The sequence below is a fragment of the Balaenoptera borealis genome, assembly GCF_965194805.1.
Source record: "Balaenoptera borealis genome assembly, chromosome: 16".
In the NCBI taxonomy this organism is placed as follows: Eukaryota; Metazoa; Chordata; class Mammalia; order Artiodactyla; family Balaenopteridae; genus Balaenoptera; species Balaenoptera borealis.
This window is the reverse complement of record NC_138872.1, coordinates 27,531,595-27,543,227: the sequence shown is the minus strand read 5'-3', so window position 1 is coordinate 27,543,227 and position 11,633 is coordinate 27,531,595.

Here is an 11,633-nt window from a genome sequence, read left to right as displayed (position 1 = left end):
AGCTGCCTGCCCAGATGTCTCAGCCCCCCACGTCGGCCATGTCCCTGCTGCCAGGAACACCAAAGCACAAGCAGGCGAGCCATCCTCCAGCTGTGACCCCCCAATCTTGCCAGCAGGGCACTGATGGCACTTACTTTCCTATCCCAACTCCAGCCCGGGGAAGGGAAAAGGAGGAGGGTCTTCCCCCACCCTAAGCTGTCTCTGGAGGCCTGTGGTCATGGGGGAGGGGCTATAGTTGTGGAAAGTTGGCAGAGGCAGCCGGCAGCAGCCGGGAGAGTGGAAAAAATGATATCAAACCCAGAAAAATGCAGGCCGGATGGAGGGCCCAAGCCGGCCCTGGGAGGTGAGAGGGAGGGAGGGAGGAGGCCCCACAGGCTGAGAAAGGAAGAGGGCCAGGGAGAGAGCGCAGGAGCTGGTTTGGAAAAACCTGGGGACAATCAGCGTGATTCCTTCCTTTCTTCATCCGCAAATATTAACTGAGGGCCTACTAAGTGCAGGGCACAGTGCCAGGTTCTAGGGAGATAGTGGTGAAGAAGGAGTAGGGTGTTGCTCCCTGGAGCTCACAGTCTGGTGGGGAAAACAGACTAGAAAACACGTATATGATTAAAATAATTACAAACTGATAAGGCGCTAAAAATCAGGGTGGTCATGAAAATAATCCTCTTAATTCACAGATGGGGAAATTGAGGGCCAGAAAAGGAGTATCCAAAGCTACTCAGATTGTGGAAGAAATCATTGAGACCAGGATTGGGGGAAGGCAGGGGAGGGAAGAAAGAAAGAAATAGCGCAGACTAGATGCAGGGGTGAGTATGCAGCCAACACAGCAAGACAGCACAGTGGTGGAGGGCATAGGCCCTAAACCAGGGGGTCAGTGTTCAACCCCTGCTCCCCTCCATCTCTTTGTGCCTTAGTTTCCCCATCTATAAAATGGGATTCATGACAATTCCCTCCCTCAGGATTGATGTGAGGATTAAATGACTTAAGATGTGTCAAGTACTTATAACAGTTCCTGTGTCTAGGAAGATTCAGGAAATGCTGGTTCCTGCTCTCATATCTTAAAACATTAGGGAAACCAGAGTTTGTTTAGGGTAAGATATTTTGAGACCGTGAAGACTCGCTTGGGAGTCTTTGCCCTATTAAGACACTGGAGGACTTTAGGAAACTCTCTTCCCTTCTTGGGCCTCAGTTATCCCATCTGGAACATAAAGGGATTGAATCTGAACTTGTAGCATATACTCATGCACTCACACGTTTGCTGTCTGCCTCCCCCACAGGAATGAGAGGTCCACAAGGGCAAGACCCTTGGTGCTGCTCTCTCCTCAACACCTGCATTAGTACCTGGCTCATAGTAGGGGATCACTAAGTATTTGTGGAATGGATTAATTAACCAATCTGTAAAAGGGCCCTTCCAAACCTGATCTCTCTGATTCTAGGAGCCTGTAAATAAGGCATGGCTGGGAAAGCATGTAAGAAAACCACAGTATTCCTCCCAGGGACATGGCCTATTATAGTTTAGAAAGTTCTTTCTCAGACATAAAAACAAACCAAAAAAAAAACAAAAAAAAAGCAAAAAGCTAACTTTGTTTTAGCTCTTTCTATGTGGTAGGCCCCATGCTCCATGCTTGGTACACATTTTCTCATTTCATCATCACCATCTACTTAATAGGTACCATTTAACAGATAAGAGGTGAGCACATTGAGGCTAAGAGAACCCAAGAAATTTGTCCAAGGCCACACAGCAAGAAAGGGTAGTCAGGATTCACACCCAGATCAGCTGTCAAGAGGCAGGTAGGAACTGCCATCTTCATTGTACAGTTGGGGAAACTGAGGCCCAGAGAAAGGAGAATCTCCCAAGGTCATGTAATAACAACAGCAAACAGTTCCACCACTCTTACCATGTATCAGGTGCTGTGTTGAGTGCTTTTCGCATATTAAATCCTCAAAACTGCTCATATTATCACCACGCCAGTTTTCAGATGGAGAAACTATAGCAGATACCCTGCCAAGGTTGCACAGTTAGCAAATAGCCAGGATTCGAACCAGGGAAGTCTAGTCCCATGGTGTGAAAGGCTCAACTCTTATCGCACTGTCCGACGGTACAGCAAGTCCGGCACAGGCTGGTGTCTGCCCAGCACCCTGCTGCCTGGGCTGGGGGCAGGGTGGAGAACAAAAGCACATTGAGAGTAACCTCAGCCGCCAGCTGGGACTTTCCACCTTGAAGGGAGGGTACTGTTATGGAAAAAGTGATAAAGCTCTGGAAAGAGGAATGTCTCCCCAGGGGCCCCAAGTCTCCTCAGAGTCTCCCCCCTCCTTTTGCTTTGGGGGAAGGCCACAAACTGTGCCGTCCTGATCCAGATGAGATGAAGGCCACCTGGATCCCAACACACCCCAGCCTGGCTACTCAAATACTGAGGATCACTGGCCCTGACGGAAAGTTCCAATTTCTCAGCCAAGGGCACGAAGCTTCCACTCGGGGACCCCCAAGGAATCAGGTTCAGGCTGGAACTCCCTTGTCCGTGGATGGTGAGAAATTCATATCTCTCAGGCACAGCTCAATCCTTCCTTTATTCAGCAAACTTTGACAAGGGTGTGTGCTCTGAAGGAAGGTAAGGAGGGTAGAGAGAGTCACAGCGGGCTGCTTTGTAAAACAAAATGTTTTTAAAGATTAAGAATCTCTAAGCTCTGCCATGACCATGTGACCTTAGGCAAATCAAAATATACAGAGTGAAGGGGTTAGGGTAGAATTCTTTATGCAACTGTCTCAAGAATATTTGAATATTCTAGTTCAACAGCTTGAAAAAATATACAAGTTCAGTTTCAATTTCGGCACTGTTTCCTTCTGTTCAGTTCAGGGTTTAGTTAAAAATAATACTAATGATGGGATGGGAGCTCTGGGTTCAACAGTGTGTGTTGTTTTCCCAGTTCCATCTGATTCAAGTTCAAGGCTAAGATGGATCACTGTTCCAGTTTCTGTACCGCATAACAAACCACCCAAAGCTTAGTGGCATAAAAACAATCATTTTATTATACTCATAGATTTTGTGAGTCAGGAATTTGGGCAGGGTGAAGTGGGTACTGCTCTTCTCTGGGACCTCGGCTGGGAAACTCACAAACACTGGAGTGACTGGAATCATCTCACAGGTCTGGAGCTGAAATCATTCACACGTCTGGAGGTTGATTCTGGCAGTAAAGTGGAGTCTCACCTACAACGCGGACTCTCTAGGTGTCCTGATGCTTTTGTTTCCTATTGCTGCCATAACAAATTACCACAAACTTAACGGCTTAAAACAGCAAATTTATTATCTTATAGTTCTGTCAAATAGAAGTCCAATTTGGGTCCCACTGGGCTAAAACCAAAGTGTCTGCAGGGCTGCATTCCTTTCTAGAGGCTCTAGAGAAGCTTTTGTTTCCTTGCCTTTCTCAGCTGCTAGAAGCCAGCCGCTTTCCTTGGCTCGTGACTGCTCGCTCCATCTTCAAAGCCAACAATGTCAAGCCAAGTCCATCTCATGCTGCCATCTCTCTGGTTCTCTCTCTTCTGCCTCACTCTTCCACCTTTGTGATTACATTGAGCCCATCCAGGCAATCCAGCATAACCTTCCTGTTTTACAGTCAGCAGATTAGCAGCCTGAAATTCCATCTGTGACCTTAATTCCCCTTTGCCGTGTAACATAACATATTCACAGGTTCCAGGACTTCCCTGGTGGCCCAGTGGGTAAGACTCCATGCTCCCAATGCAGGGGACCCAGGTTCAATCCCTGGTTGGGGAACTAGATCCTGCACGCATGCCGCAACTAAGAGTTTGAATGCCACAACTAAGTAGTCCGCGTGCCGCAACTAAGACCTGGCACAGCCAAAATAAATAAGTAAATAAATATTTTTTAAAAAAACATATTCACAGGTTCCAGAGACTAGGATGTGGACATTTGGGGGAGCCAACCCATGGCAGGATAAGGTGGAGGCTGAAGGAAGGCTGTGGCTGGGTCTTTACTCTCCCCCAACACACAAACTCAGTCTTGTTCTAATGAGTACAGAGAGAAGGCCCTAAGGTAAAGGGGTTCCTTCCTAGTGGGATGTCAGGGGCACTGGGACACTGTCCCCAGAGTCTGACCTTGCCTCCCTTCCTCAAACCCATGCCTCTCTCCAGGAGCACCAGTTTCTTCAGGCCTGCACTGGGCAAAGCTCCATCCACCTTTCAGAAAACCCTACTCCTTACCGACAGATATAGGTCTTGCCTCAGAATTATCCCCCACCCCTAGCAGTAATCTTCAGAAGTCTGAGTTATTGGGGCTGGATTAAGACTCCAGGTGCCCCAGCAGGGCAGTCAAGGGTGTTCTTAGCTCTTCTTAGCTCTTCTAGTCTTACAGAAGAGTCCAGAGTAAGTGTGACCACTCCAAACTCAGTCCTCTTCACGGTCTGCCCACCTGTGTGAATAAGTTTGCATGCCTTTGCACACAGTCCGTTGTCTGTGAATCTTACATACATGCGTGCACGTATGCACATGTGCACTTTGAATCCAAAACCTAAGCCAGGGGTCACAAATGCAAATGCTCACAGAATCAGGTAATATAAATCAATGACGTAGACTGGGTGACAAACATTAGGGAGCATCAAGGTCTGTGGCAAACTGGAAGTCCTTTCCTACCTAAAAGGAGTGACAGAACTAAGCTGCCTATTACTCCTGTTAGGATATGAAGCCAGTGTTGCCAGATATTTCATTTTTTTCTAAGAAAAGCAACAAGCCAGATATTTATGTGAAGTATCCCAATTCCTAAATAACTATTGCTAATTCCAATTTTTTTAAGCCCTGGCCAGGAGAAGCAAAACATGTCCCCCAGCCAGGTTCTGACCAGAGGCTGACAGTTTGTAACCTCTGGTCTAAACCCAAATAGTGAGAGAGAAATGTATTCTCAGCCATCCCCCAGTCTGCAGGGTCACCCCTCATACCATGTAGTTAGTACTTAATTATAAAGAACGATTTGTTCTTTTTGTTCAGCTCCTCCCAATCCCCTTTCCCAGAGCGCCTCTTCAGGCCTATTGGGATTCCAAAGGTGCCCAATGCCAAGTGGTACATTTTTTAAATTGAACTTTGAATTACATAAATAATACATTTTAATTATAAGGATAAATCAGAAAAACAGAAAATATACGGTAAAAGTAAAAATGCGTTTATCTGTTAAGCTGCCCTCAACTACACGTGATAGAAACCCTTATAAGGATATTTTCTAACAGAATGTCCAGAAGTAGACAATTCTAAGGTTGATTCATCAGCCTTAAAATGTCAGGACACTGGGTCTGCATCTCCATAATTCTCTAGGCATTTCCTTCATGGTTGCAACATGGCAACAACAACTCCAAGCATCACATCCTCACACCAGTATTACAAGCAAGAATGGGAGGGGAAAGGTCAGAAGGAGGGTTTCTTTTTATCGAGGAGGAAATTATTCTCCCAGCAGTTTCCTTTCATATCTCACTGGCCAGACTGAGTCTCATGGCCACCTCTAGCTGCAAGGGAGGCTGAGAAAGCAACTATCAGGCAAAAAGGAATGAGATCGCCACACTTGGCTTGGGCCAATAATGATTCATCCCTTTACTGCTCTTTTGTGAGCAACAGAGAAGGGGGTAAGGGTTGTTGGATAGCAATTTTAGTATTTTCCACAGAGCTCTTTTCATTTCCCCCCCATCCCACTCCTCTCCCCAGAAGTACCCACCATTAGCAGTTTGGAGTGTATCCTTCCCGATCTTTCAGCACACTTAGATATATATTGTAGCAGACATTTGGCCATCTTTGTTTTCTTCCATACTGTCAGAGTCACAATTTTGCTCTGTTGTTCTCATTTTTATGGGATCAAGAATAAATCCTGGGAATTCCCTGGCAGTCCAGTGGTTAAGATTCTATGGTCTCACTGCCAAGGGCCCAGGTTCAATCCCTGATATGGGAACTAACATCCCACAAGCGCCACAGTGCAGCCAAATAAATAAATAAATAAATAAATAAATAAAATAAAGATGGACTTACAAACCAGCTATGACCAATGAAATGTGAGGGAAGGTTGGCTGGAGGGTTCTAGAAAAAAGTTTCTTTGCTTTTGAAAAAGAGATGAAAAACAAGCAAACAAACAAACAAAAAGAGCTGCAGCAGAAAGGGAGTCCCTTATCTTCTGGTAATTGAAATATATGAACGAGTTGCCTGGAACTGTAGCCACCATCTGGCAATTATGACGGGATCTAGTCAGAGGATGGCAAAGCTGGAAGATGGGAAGTCCCTGAGTCCTTGGTGATGGAATCGAGCCACCGAATTAGCCAACCCTGAAGCTGCCCCACCTCTGGACTTGTTATGTAAGATAATACGTCTTCAATGTTGAAGCAAATTACCTTGGGGTTTCTGTGCCAAAGTCAAAATCATCCATCTGGTACACATATATAGGTTTGTTTGCTTTTTTTCACATAAATGGGGTCATAGTTATATGTGTTCAGTTGCACAGGGATGAAAGCTACAAGGGACTGAAAAGCTGCAAGGGATGAAATCCAAACTAGCAGTGATGGAAACAAAATAGAAGTATTTGTCTCCCTCACACAGAAGAAGTCCAGAAGCGGGCAGTCCAAGGCTGGCATGGCGTTCCACAGTGCAGGGACCCTGGCTCCTTCTATCTTGTGGTTCCACCATCTTCAATCCACTATGCTGCCCAAGCTGCAGTAGTCACATCCACATTTCAGCCAGCAGGAAGTAGTTAGGAGCTCAAAAAAATGCAAAGCCTCTCCGAAGATGTACACATCACCTCTGCTTACATCTCATTGGCCAGAGCTTAGTCACATCACCACACTTAATTGCAAAGGAGTCTAGAATACTTTATTCTGAATAGCCATGTGCCAGCTCAAAATCAGGGATTCTATGTTTGAAGGAAAAGTAGAAGAACAGCAAGGGGCAGCAAGCAATTGCTGCCTCGATAGTGTACATATTATGTATAATTTGCTTTTTTCACGTAATTTCGCCTGGCTTTCTATCCATGCCAGTACATATAAATCTACCTTATTATTTGTTCTTCTTTTTCTAGCTTCTTAAGATAGAAACTTAGATCAATTATTTGAGACCTTTCTTCTTTTATAATATAAGCATGTAAAGCTGTATTAGAAAAAAAACTATATAATTTATATCAAGCTATAAATTTTCCTCCAAGCACTGCTCGAGATGCATCCCACAAATTTTGGTATGTTGTGTTTTCATTATCATTCAGTTTAAAATATTTTCCAATTTCCCCTGTGATTTCTTCTTCCCATAGGTTATTCAGAAATACATTGTTTAATTTCCAAATATTTGAGGGGTTCCTATATGTGCTTTTTGTTATTGATTTTTAATTTAATCCAATTGCAAATTTGAGAGCCGTTTTGTATATAGGGTCTATCATAATCCACGTTCCATGTACATTTGAAAATAATCTGCATTCTGCCATTGTTTGGTGTAGTCTTCTAAAAATGTCAATTAGGCCTAAGTGATTGAAAATGCTGTTAGAGGAAAACATAGGCAGAACACTCTATGACATAAATCACAGCAAGATCCTTTTTGACCCACCTCCTAGAGAAATGGAAATAAAAACAAAAATAAATAAATGGGACCTAATGAAACTTAAAAGCTTTTGCACAGCAAAGGAAAACATAAACAAGATGAAAAGACAACCCTCAGAATGGCAGAAAATATTTGCCAATGAAGCAACTGACAAAGGATTAATCTCCAAAATTTACAAGCAGCTCATGCAGCTCAATATCAAAAAAACAAACAACCCAATCGAAAAATGGCCAGAAGACCTAAATAGACATTTCTCCAAAGAAGATATACAGATTGCCAACAGACACATGAAAGGATGCTCAACATCACTAATCATTAGAGAAATGCAAATCAAAACTACAGTGAGATATCACCTCACACCAGTCAGAATAGCCATCATCAAAAAATCTACAAACAATAAATACTGGAGAGGGTGTGGAGAAAAGGGAACCCTCTTGCACTGTTGGTGGGAGTGAAAATTGATACTGCCACTATGGAGAACAGTATGGAGGTTCCTTAAAAAACTAAAAATAGAACTACCATACGACCCAGCAATCCCACTACTGGGCATATACCCTGAGAAAACCATAATTCAAAAAGAGTCATGTACCACAATGTTCACTGCGGCTCTATTCACAATAGCCAGGACATGGAAGCAACCTAAGTGTCCATCAACAGATGAATGGATAAAGGAGATGTGGCACATATATACAATGGAATATTACTCAGCCATAAAAAGAAATGAAATTGAAATATTTGTAGTGAGGTGGATGGACCTAGAGTCTGTCATACAGAGTGAAGTAAGTCAGAAAGAGAAAAAGAAATACCATATGCTAACACATATACATGGAATCTAAAAAAAAAAAAGGTTCTGAAGAACCTAGGGGCAGGAGAAGAATAAAGATGCAGACATAGAGAATAGACTTGAGGACACGGGGAGGGGGAAGGGTAAGCTGGGACGAAGTGAGAGAGTGGCATGGACATATATACACTACCAAATGTAAAATAGGTAGCTAGTGGGAAGCAGCCGCATAGCACAGGGAGATCAGCTCAGTGCTTTGTGACCACCTAGAGGGGTGGGATAGGGAGGATGGAAGGGAGACGCAAGAGGGAGGAGATATGGGGTTATATGTATATGTATAGCTGATTCACTTTGTTATCAAGCAGAAACTAACACACCACTGTAAAGCAATTATACTCCAATAAAGATGTTAAAAAAAAAAATCAATGAGATGTTGAAATAATGTTATAGCCTAAAAGAAAAGTTCTTATAAAAATTCATTTTGTTGCAAAAAAAGAAAAAAGAAAAAGAAAATGCTGTTCAAGTCTTCTGTGTACTTAGTGACTTTATGTCTACTTGTTTTATCAATTTGTGAGAAAGGAGTGTTGTAATCTTCAATTATAATTGTGATATGTCTTTTTCTCCTTTCAGTCTGCACATTTTTTCTTTAACTTGTTCTTTTCACTGCTGCAAAATATTCCACAATATGGATTACATATTTTACCAATCGAAGGTGAGTGAATTTAGGTTAGTGTAACTGTTTTACAAACAGTGCGGCAGTGAATATTCTTTTTTTAAAATATTTATTTATTTATTTATTTGGCTGTGCCTGGTCTTCATTGCGGCATGCGGGATCTTTTAGTTGCAGCATGCAAACTCTTAGTTGCGGCATGTGGGATCTAGTTCCCTGATCAGGGATCGAACCCGGCCCCTGGGAGCATGGAGTCTTAACCACTGGACGACCAGGAAGTCCCTTTGGGGTTTTTTTGTTTTTGTTTTTTTGTTTTTTGTTTGTTTGTTTGTTTTAGGCAGTGAATATTCTTGCACTTAGAGGAGAAATTACTGAATTTACATTCACTGAGTCAAAGGGCATGCACATTTTACATTTTGACAGACTGTCAACTTGCCCTCCAAAAGAGTTCTTTTTGTTTATATTCATATCAACAGTGCCCAATTCCCCACATTAGATGTTACCAGTTGCCATATTGTAATTTATAGGAGACATATATATTTGGTCATTCAGACAACAAAAATATATTCCTCATGTGTATTTGGTCTTCATCCACAGTTCTTGCCTCATAGCTCCCAAAACCCTTGATATATATGACAAGAGCAATGGGAGCATATTTTGTTATAATATTTGGTCTCTTGTCCTCAGTTCCAGAAAACTAACTTCAGAGCTATAAAGGTGAAATGGGTGGCTTGTTATTCATAACAAGCCCCTTTCTGCCACAACTGTGTTGATGTTCATAAAGGTGACTTTTGGAAAGCACCTAAGGATTGGGGCTGATTGCCAGGGGGAACCAACCCTGAATAGAGGGGTGGAACTTTCAGTCCCACCATGTGATTTCCAAGGAGGGGAGAGGAGCTGGAGTTTGAATCAATCACCAATGGCCAATGAGTTAATCAAACATGCCCAGGTGAAAGCCCAAAAGAAGGGAGTTCAGAGAGCTTCCAAGTTGGGGAACCAGACCACTTCCACGTGTCCCCGTGCCGGGCCCCAAGATCCACAAGGACAGAAGTCCTTTGTTCAGGACCTCACCCTATGCACCGCTTCATCTGGCTGTTGATTTGTGTCCTTTTAATATCCTTTGTAATAAATCAGTCATCTAGTGAGTAAAAGGTTTTCCTGAGTTCTGTGAGCCGTTCTACCAAATTAATCAAACCCAAGGAAGGGGTCATGGGAACCTCTGATTTATAGCCAGTCAGCCAGAAGTACAGCTAACAACCCGGCATCTGTAGTGGAGGGCTGTCTTGTGGGACTGAGCCCTGTACCTGGGAGATCTGATGCTATCTCCAGGTAGATGGTGTCAGGATTGACACCAGCAGGGTGTCCAAGAATTGCTTGTTGGTATGGGGAAGCACACACACACACACACACATTGGAATTGGGTCTAGGAACCCAAAAGACCAGTCTTTTCTCATTTGACATTCTCTCAGGGACAGGATGAGGGAAGGTTGGGGGGAAAAAGATGTCTCATTGTTTACTTTGCATTTCTCTGATTCTTCTGAAGTTATGCAATATTTCTCTCAATGACTGTGCCTATTCGCTGCCCAAAATCCCAGTGAAACTTTGAAATTACAGCTTCCAAGGGCCAGATTAAATTTTTAGCCTAGGTTACTCCACTCTTCATTATCTGCCTGGAGTAGAGGGGTGTTCTTTCTTCCAGATACCAGAGCTGTTTCATTAATCTTCACAACAGTAAGAGACAACACCATCTTACAGATGAGGAAAACTGAGGCTCCAAGAGGCTAAGTATTTTGTCCAAAGTCACCCAGTTAGTAACCTGCAGAGCTAAGGATTAAAACAACAATGTCTGACTCCCAAGCCTGCTTCCCAGCGTAGCTAGCTCATTTCACGGATTAGGAAACTGAAGCCCAGGGAGACAAAATAACATATAAAATTAAATGGTGAGCGAGCAGCAACCAGTTGACCAAATATTTCCCCTCCTTCCAGGTCTGGGTGACCAGCTGCAGAAGAGACAAGAGAGAGGAGGCAGGGACAGCCACCCAGCAGAGGAGTCAACAGCATGGAAAATGTCTCTTTCAGCCAATTTTCCTGAGGAACCCTGGCTGAGGCTCAGGGCTGGGAATGGAAAGTGTGCAGGGAGGAGGCGGCAGCCGCGTCCATCCCCATCCGGAGAGGTTGTTTGCAAAGTCCTGCTGGGAGATGCAAGGCGGGGAATGCAGGGGGAGGGGGAGCAGACCCGGGAGGCCAAATATCTGGCATCTGCCCAGGGCCTCGTCTCCTGGGAGAGGAGGAGCAGGCGTCCCCCGAGCTCCCCACTTCCTCCTTGGGCTCTCCCGCTCTGCTAGCTCCTGCTGTGCCCTGCCCGCTTGTCTGGGCATCAGCCATCCTAGAACTGAGACACTGGCAAACCCGACTCTCTGGGGACCGTGCACAGCTGACTCAGGGAGGTGCAGTGGCCAGGAAGAAGGACTGGTCTTACTCTCGGAGATCTTGGCCAGGGCTGGGCTTGAAAGCCATTGGCTTCATCCGTGCAGCCCCTCTGCCTGGAAAATCTCCCTTTGCTATTCACAGTGCCTGCAATTCCACCATTATAGATTCGACCGAGGCTGGTGTTCAGCCAG